Genomic DNA, 9,377 nt, shown 5'->3' with positions numbered 1-9,377 from the left:
CTTCCGTTTACTGCGAATCACTGTTCTTTGCCACCCTTCCACACCCCCTTTTTTTCCCCTTGTGGAGGCTGGCGAAGCGCATGCGCGCTACTATTTGTGACGCTACAACTTGCCAATACTTCACATGGATCTTCCTGTAGTTTCTGTTCCTTTAGGAGCTGTCATGACCACTCCCACAATACAATGATACAGGGACCATCATCACAGTGTGCACATAACCAGGCAAAGCTTGTGGACTGTGACACAGTGAAAGTCCAAGGCTGTCTCATATTTTCAGGGGATTTTACTTCCTACCTATACGTGTATATCAGTTATTTCCAAGAGACCGGGACGCTGCATATTACTAAAAATACCATTTTTTTCTGTATATTCTCAGGGACTTAAAAAATTTCTTTTTTTCCTCTAAACTAAGAAGTAAATAAAAAATAAATTAATAAATAGAAAAAAAAGAAAAAAATTAAGTTTGTTGGGAAATGGGAATTGAAGCCATGTGGAATCTAAAGATGAAGATCTGAAATAAATGTGATACTGAGGCTTTTCATGGAGACCAGAGGTGGGGGGAATCTGTTGTCAATGTCAAGTGTTTTTATTTTAATTCTTCATTATTTATTGTGTGTTTTGCATATATAAGAAATAGTGTAGAGGTAGGTGGAGAGGGAGATAATGATAAATGGAGAGAGATCAGTTGACGACGAAAACGTGCAGTACAGTAGAGGGAATGAATCCATAGGTCAAAGTCGAATATCCGAACAAAATGAACGATTGTGTGCAGTATCTCAGGTTAGCATTCTCTAGTTCTGTGTAGACCAGAGTATAGCATTGAACATGGTATGATCCCCTGCTTCTGCTTTCCAGGGCTGGGAGTGGGGGTGGGGGAATATGCCATCATGCCTAGCTTCACATATGATTTTGATTATCTTGAGAACAAATTATAATAGTGGTGCTCTTATGACCAGGGTTTTGTGTCCAAAGATACAGCTCCGGGGGTCCCAAAAAGTAGTCTCAGCCACCCATCACCACATGCCAAATTATATTAAACCACATAAAAGTTAATGTGCAAATAACAACTTCTGATTATTTCTCTGCTACATCTCAGCATATGATTGATACCCACACCCACGTATTGCCTCCCGGGCACCACCTTGCTGCTCTTCCACATGCTTTCTCCTTATGCTTATGACCTCTCTAGTCAGTAAATGTGGTACAGTGCCCATCTGTCTTGCAGCCTGGGAGTCACAGTAGGTCCACCAGGAAGATGGAGCACTTGCCCTGTGGAGGAGATGAAGCACAAAAGAAGCTGAAACTGTATGCCTCTCCTTCTTTGTGCTCCATGAGACTGACCTAATGGGCAGCTGAGGAAGTCGCCCTGTCCATACCATAAAACCACCCCATGCATCAGGAGGCTGAACCACAGATACCCTGAAAAACATTGTAGGTCAGCCATGGTGGAACACAACCTTAATTCCAGCACTTGGGAGGCAGAGGTAAACAGATTTTTGTGAGTTCCAGACCAGCCTGGTTTATACAGTGAGTTCCAGGCCAGCTAGGGCTACACAGTGAGATGCTATATAAAAAGAAATAGCAGAAATGTATACAAAACAAACTGTCTAGGAGGGTAAATTAGGTACCTGGAAGTAGTTGCTACAGTACTCAGGGTACCGCACCTTAAATTGGACCTGAGACGTTTTAAGCATGAAGTGGAGAACAGAATTTTCCAGAAAAGAGTGGAAGTGAGGGTGGATAAATAAGGAAGTTCATGATAAATTCCTGGAGCTGCATGTGAGAGAGGAGGTCCCGTGATGGTGAGACTATAGATGTCACCCGAATCCCAAAGAAGGAGCTGAGCTGGAAAAGACTGTGAAAGAGCATAAGCAATTATTTATTTATACATAGGGTAGGGTCTTATGTGCCCCTGGTTAGCCTCAAATTTCCTGTGAAGCTGAAGATCAGCTCAAGTTCTGATCCTCCTGCCTCCACCTCCTGAGTGGTTAGATTACAGGAGTATAATGTAGGCAGTGCAGGATATCAAGCCCAGGGTTTCTCTCTGGGCAAGCATTCTGCCAACTGAGCTAAGTCCCAGCGAGGAGCCGAGTGAATGGCCACATAAGCATTTTAAGTACAAGGCTGAGATGATCATAGACATACTTCAAAAGGATTAGCTTTCCTACAGGAATCAAGGTAAGGCTAAGTGAAGATTGGATGGTGGCCAGATCTGCATTGCAGAAGGACTGGAGACAATAAGTGCAGCCTGAATGGAGGTTACAATAGTAACACTTTTCTGCTCACCAATGGTCTCTAAACCAGGAAGATGACACTGTACTGAGATCTTTGTACACTTTATAGTGTACTGAGTAATACGGCTTGGATGTAGTAATAAATTTCAATATCACCAGGGCGAGATGACCTGGTGGGATGCAATAAAGCATGCATGCTATACACACTGAATTGATTATGGAGGAAAAAGGCATCAAACTATAATCTGGCCATGTTTCTAGGCCAGAGCTCTCAAGTGGAAGTTCAAATGGAGCCGCAAATTAATTCAGAGATTCTAGTAGTCACACTGGAATAGAAACAAATGGAATCCATTTAACAGGATTTGATTTTGCCTGAAATGTCCAAATTACTATTTCTAGATGCTCAGCTTTCAATGAGTAGCTATTACATGGAAAAGTTAAAAGATTGAGGACTCTGGGACCAGAGATATGTGTGTGAAAGAATGTCGTGGGGCCCTTTTCTCAGGAAGTATATTCTCTAGTATTATAAAGGAATTATGAGGGGAGCTGAAAGGGCTGCGCCTCAAGGTTATTTAACCAGTAAACAGCGGCTGTGAGGAGACTTTGGTGATACGGGTTCCACGATACGGGTTCCACAGTTGCCCGGCATTTAAGGGGTAGGATGGTTCTGAAAGGCAGCTATTTCAGCTACCCATGCTTCTGGATCTTTAAGTAAGCCCAGTAAACGCCCTGGTTCACTAAGATGGACTTTGGTGCAATCATTTCTTTGGTCTGTACCTGTGAGCCGCCTGCCGCCACACTAACTGGGTTCCTGAGTGGGAGGCAGGAGCTGTATGCGAGAGAACGACGAGAGAAATAATGGAGGCCAAGACATGTTTCTGTTCAAGGCTCCCCAAGTTTACTAAGAGTCTGAGTCAGCATCCGGCAGATCTGCCTACAGGCTGGCAACAGGCACCAAGAATGGATTGGCGGTGGGATGGGCATCCCCCCCTTTATAAGCATAGACTCTTAGTAAACTTGGGGGCCTTGAACAGAAGCATGTCTTGGCCTCCATTATTTCTCTCGTCGTTCTCTCCCATACAGCTCCTGCCTCCCACTCAGGAACCCAGTTAGGGTGGCTGCAGGCGGCTACACTCACATGGCACACATATATACATACAGGCAAGTAAAAATATAAAAAAAATTGAAGAGTTATTTTTGTGTACTTGACAACTACCCCTTTCCACAATTTGCAATCCTGCTCCCAAGTTCTGTAAGTTCTCGATATTTTCTATTGTGAATCCAAATATTTCTCCCTCTCTCCTATTTGGTTTGTTGGTTTTGATTTTGTTCATGGAGAGTAACCCAGGCTGTCTTTGAATCACAGTCCTATTGTTCCATCTTTCTGGTTAGTAGGATCGCAGATAACCACCATGCCTCTGTGACTGAAGTGTATTTATGATAGAAAGTGTTTTTTTTTTTTTCCTGATATATTGTTGGACAATGGAATGAGGGAGTCAGGGAGGCTGGGCTGATGCACTCTCAGGTCTGTGGGTGAACTGAGGTTTGTAGGACAGTATGTAAGTGCTACTTAGAGAAGGCTTAACAGGCAAATTCATCTCCATCTTCATTTCTTCAGGGAAATCAGGGCCCCTGGTTGAGGAGCTGGTTCTGGTGGCCATGGTTGAGGCTGCTATCAAATTTCTACTTCTTGGTATCTGCTTCCTCTCCTTCAGGTGAGCCCTGCTCATAGAACAAAACAGAGGTGAGAGAAAGGCAGAGACTGATCCTAGATCCCCAGTTCTGGGCAGCTTAAGGTTTAGTATCCAGGCAGGAAGTTTGTGGTACTGATAGTTTCTCATCACACTGGAGCTATCAAAAATGTTCCCATTTGAGGAGTAGAGTTCTCTAGAGAAACAGAACACACACACACACACACACACACACACACACACACACACTGGATTTATTAAAGTAGCTTACAGTAGGTTACAGTCTATGGCCTTAGTATTCCAACAATGGCTGTCCTCTGATGAGAAGAGTGCAATGTCTGTTCAGTCCACAAGGCTGGATGTCTTTAGCATGTGCTGAAGACCTAAAGAAGTAGACTCGGATACCAGTAATTGAAGTGAGCAAGAGCAAATGCAGGCAGGCAAAGAACAAGCACTTCTCCCATGTCTTTCATATAGGCTGCCATAAGAAGGCATGGCTCAGATTTAAGATAGATCTCCCCACCTCAAGCGATCATGATTAAAGGTGGGTCTTCCAACCAACCTTAAATAATTCAGTCAAGAAAAACCCTTCACGGGACTGCCCAGCCCCTGGGCTTAATTCCAGATGTAGTCAACATGACAGCTAAGAATAGCCATTGTAGGGAAGAAGGCTGTCTTCCACAGTTGGGTCCTATGGTCTGGGTATCAATCTCTCCCTCAACCATCCTTAGGGCTCATGACCTGGGCTCACCGGAGGTAGCTGCTGCATCCGGTCTCCTACATGCCCACGGTGAATGCTCTGGTCTCACTTGGCATGAGATTCCACAGGAAGAAAGGGGAGAAGCCAGCAACACATGAACATACATGGGTTATTCAGACACTGTCATGGATTCGTCTCTTGGATAGTGATGCGGAAACCCAGCATTTAATGTCCTTCAAGACTCTTCTCTGTGGTGGATCCAGCACGGCCTGGCTTAGCATGGCCACTGATGGTCCACTACTCTCCCTCCTCTAAGCCCACAATCCCTTCCTGAATCAATGGCCCCATTGATGGACTAGCCTGACTCCATCTTAAGGTTGGAAGCCATTTTGTTATAAGGTCAGAATAAATTCATTTCTATTTTCTGCAAAACTCAAGTCTGACCGTGCTTTAACCTATTTCTGGAATTTGACATGCTCCCCACCCTATGGAATGTAACTCACAGTTTAAACATACCCTGAACTCCACTCCGATAAGATAGACTGTTCTGCCAAGGAATCTTGAGACATCTTGAGAGGTTCTGCCAAGATAATCTTATCTGTTGTCTGCTTCTGTAAATTTGCTTGCCAAATTCCTATGTAACCACATTCCTTTAAAAAATCCCCAGTTTGCACCCTTTTCCCTTTAAAAGAAGGCCTGAAAAGTTATCTCACACTGTTCTCTTGAATCCTGCTTTGGAGAGTCAGTCCTTTGCATATGCCTTAGTTAGGGCTTTACTGCTATGAACAGACACCATGGCCAAGGCAACTCTTTTCTTTTCTTTTCTTTTTCTTTCTTTCTTTCTTTCTTTTTTGGTTTTTCGAGACAGGGTTTCTCTGTATAGCCCTGGCTGTCTTGGAACTCACTCTGTAGACCTGGCTGGCCTTGAACTCAGAAATCTGCCTGCCTCTGCCTCCCAAGTGCTGGGATTAAAGGCATGCGCCACCACTGCCCAGCACAAGGCAACTCTTATAAGGACAGCATTTAATTGGGGCTAGCTTACAGATTCAGAGGTTCAATCCAGTATCATCAAGGCAGGAGCATGACAACATCCAGTCAGGCATCATGCAGGAGGAGCTGAGAGTTCTACATCTTCACCTGAAGGCTGCTAGGACAAGACTGGCTTTTAGGAAGTTTGGACGAGGGTCTTAAGACCTATGGCCCAATGACACACTTCCCCCAACAAGGCCACACCTACTCAAACAAGGCCACACCTCCTAATAGTGCCACTCACTGAATCAAGCATATTCAAACCACTCTAACATTGGTCATCCCTGGACCCAGTCTTTCCCTGATCCCTGACTCTCCCTCACCTACAGCCTCTGTTTCCCTAGCATTGCCCCCCAGGATGTACTTGTAGATAAAAATCACGACTCCCTTCCTCCACAGCCTGAGCAATCTGTCCATGGATAGAGACTGAAAAACATGACAGCTTGTTCTGGGGTCCTCTTGATGTCTGTGTTCTGAGCCCTCCCATCTTGCATGATGATCCTCCCACAAGTCTACCCCACCCTCCTGCACAAGAGACTGTGTGCTGTCCCAGCTCCTAAATACTCTTTCTCCTTTTGGGTTTGTCCTCATTCTAACCATCCTCATACTCACCCTGCTCCTCACTCCTTGTGATGCACACGGGGCTGTGCACAAGAGTGACATCACTGTGTGTGGGCCATATTGCTGACTAATACTGAATGACTACTACCAGAGACTAGCATTTTTTTGCAGGGGCAGAGATGCCTCAGTGCATGGCACCCCCATTTCTGTCAGTAAAAATTGTCAATCTAGTGATCATAACTGGCATGAGAAGAATAAATGATTAATTTGCATAAATCAGGGAGTGATGTATGTTCAGAGGGGCAGGTGTCTCTGGGGACAATATCTTAGTGTGAAGGCATAGAATGATGTTTCAGTACCCTCCAAGTCAGGAGTAAGGAGGTCTGGTGCATTTCCCAGAGAAGACTGTTGGGGGTATGAGGGCAGTGCAGTGCCTCAGGGGCAGAAACTGACTGCTTAGCCCAGTGGGTTATATTGGGATCTGTATTTGATACATCATGTCATCCACAGGAAGAGGTGGTAATTTAGAGCAGATAATGTCAAGACGCTGAACAAAAGGTCATCATGGGGAGGCAAGAATGCAGAGTCCCTGCATATTCTCCAGTGGTATTTGTTCTGAGGATGCCTCCTAATGAGTCTCTCATGGTCCCTGACACAGTCACACACAGCAGATGTCTAACACACAGATGTTTCCTCTTGCTGTTTAGCAGGAGATCTGGCGGGTTTCCTAGTGGGGAATGTCCCAGGGGGAGACAGTGCAATGACTCAGGGGCAGAAACTGACTGAGATCATATTTCTTGTGGTGATCACTCTAGAGAGTGGGCAGCTATCCTTCTAGAGAGTCAGGGACTGCTCACCTCTTACCTCTCCAGATGATGGAGGCCACTGACATGCTGGCCTCCTGCCCTGTCACTTCCCCTTACATCTGCAACCCATCTCCCTCTGCTTCTCTCGTAGGGGGACAATTGTAACTGGATGTGAGGACCATTTGTATGATGCAGGATTGTCCCTACTCTACAAGATCCTTTATGTAGTCCCTTGGTACTTGACTGGCAAAAATGAAAACAAAAACAAAAACAAAAACAAAACAAAAACATAAAAATGCTTGTGTTTTATCTTTAACACTGCAGAAACTGGGTGTTGTGTTTGATGTTTGCCATCACAGCACCTAGGAGGAAGATGTAGGATGATCGGGATATTGAAGCCATCTCTAGCTATAAAACTAGTTCAAGGTCAACTTGAACTGAATGCAATCCTGTCCTAAAGAAATCAGGAAACAAAAAGATATAGCCTGTTTTATTTCCTTCTTAAAGTGGTGGCTTCACAACAATTGAACAATAATTGCACTTAAAAATAGTCCAGGAATATGGACAGACATCTCTCCAAAGACAGAACAATGTCAATACACACATGAAAAAACACTCAACATCATTAGCGATTTGAAAGGCAAGTTAGACCCTTGACCTGGAGGCTGGGGGCTCGAGAGCTGAAAGAGTACTTGTCCATCCTGTACAGAGAGAGCCCTGGGCTTTGATCTCCAGTACCACATAAAACCAGCATGCTTGAAATCCCAGTATGTAGTGGTAAGAGGATCAGAAGCTCAAAGTCAGAGCGACTACATAGTGAGTGCAGAGCAGACTGAGAACCATAAACACAAGCATAAATACATAAATAAAATCAGCATCATTATGTTTGACCCAGGAAAGCAGACAAAACGGCCACCATCCTATTAGGTGATGTAAACCAGAGTGAGCAGTACAAATAGGAAATGTTTTTGGTTGTGTGCATAATCTAGAAAAGATACAAGAACTGAAAGTAGAAGAGAGACAAGTAGGGATATTGGGGAAAGGGGCTGGTGGAGTGGAACTGAGGGGTAAGAGAGAGCAGTCAAGGGGTGAATGTGATCAAATCACACTGCACATGCATAGAAATGTCAACGTGACCCCTCAAAATGAACATATGTCATTAATAACTTACAACCACAATCAAATACACCTCATGCCTCTTTCAACAGTAACTATTGAAAACAGGAAGTGGCAGGTGCTGAAGGGGACAGAGGAACTGGAACTCCAAGGCACTTCTGCTGAGAATGTGACAGGATGCAGCTGCTGCAGACAGCTCAGTGGTGGGAATCCAAACAGACACAGACACAAGCTGACCCAGAGGCTGCACCTCTGACTGCATCTTCTCAGGGCTGAGACCAGGGTCTAGAGGGAACTTCCATGGGCCATGGTCACATCAATGTTAGTCACTGCAGCTCACAGCAAGGAGCAACATGGGTATCCACCATAGAGCAGCATATGTCCAAGGCACACATAATAGAACCTTACTTGTCATGGGCCCAACAAGCAGAGATCTGGGCTTCATTGTTAAGTGAAGCCAGCAGTCAAATGGGACAGGAATGGTATGAGTTCACTCGCAGGAGGTGACTGGCAGAGTCATACTTAAGGAAACCAGAAAGTCACTTTTTTTCTTTTTAACATATATTTAAACTAAAAAAAAAAATGCACACATCTAACCCAGATGGAGTCCCAGCATTGAGGGGGAAGTGGACACAAACCCCATCTCTAACAAAGAAGCCATCACTAGTTGATAAGTATTAGCAAAGGAAAATGTAGTTTTATCCAAATGAGTCTCACTGGGGATACAAAACACATTTAAGGACACATCCTATGCCCAGCAGTAGATGGCCAACACAAAATAAACCCAATGACATTTTCGGAATATTTTTTTTGTCTTATAATATGTTGTCTGAGGTTTTTTTTTTTTTTTAACCTGTCTTTTGTTTATGGTTTACAGTGAGTTTTTGTTGGTTTTATGTTAGTATGAATGCTTTATTCTTTTTTATTGGATCTTATTTTATTTTATTAAGATCCAATAAATAATTTTATTTATTATTTATTTTTAAATGCCTGTTTGTTTATTAATGAGAGAAAGGAGGGGGTTGGGATTTGAGTGGGCAGGGAAAATCTGGGAGGAGTTAAGGGAAGAGAAACTGTAATCAGAATAAATGGTATTTAAAAACTCAGTAAAAAAGGAGAATACTTTATGTGTAAGGGTTCTCTTCTCTTCTCTTCTCTTCTCTTCTCTTCTCTTCTCTTCTCTTCTCTTCTCTTCTCTTCTCTTCTCCTCTCCTCTCCTCTCCTCTCCTCTCCTCTCCTC

Source organism: Mus caroli, chromosome 7, assembly GCF_900094665.2.
Source record: "Mus caroli chromosome 7, CAROLI_EIJ_v1.1, whole genome shotgun sequence".
Classification (NCBI taxonomy): domain Eukaryota; kingdom Metazoa; phylum Chordata; class Mammalia; order Rodentia; family Muridae; genus Mus; species Mus caroli.
Note: the sequence above shows the minus strand (reverse complement) of the source record.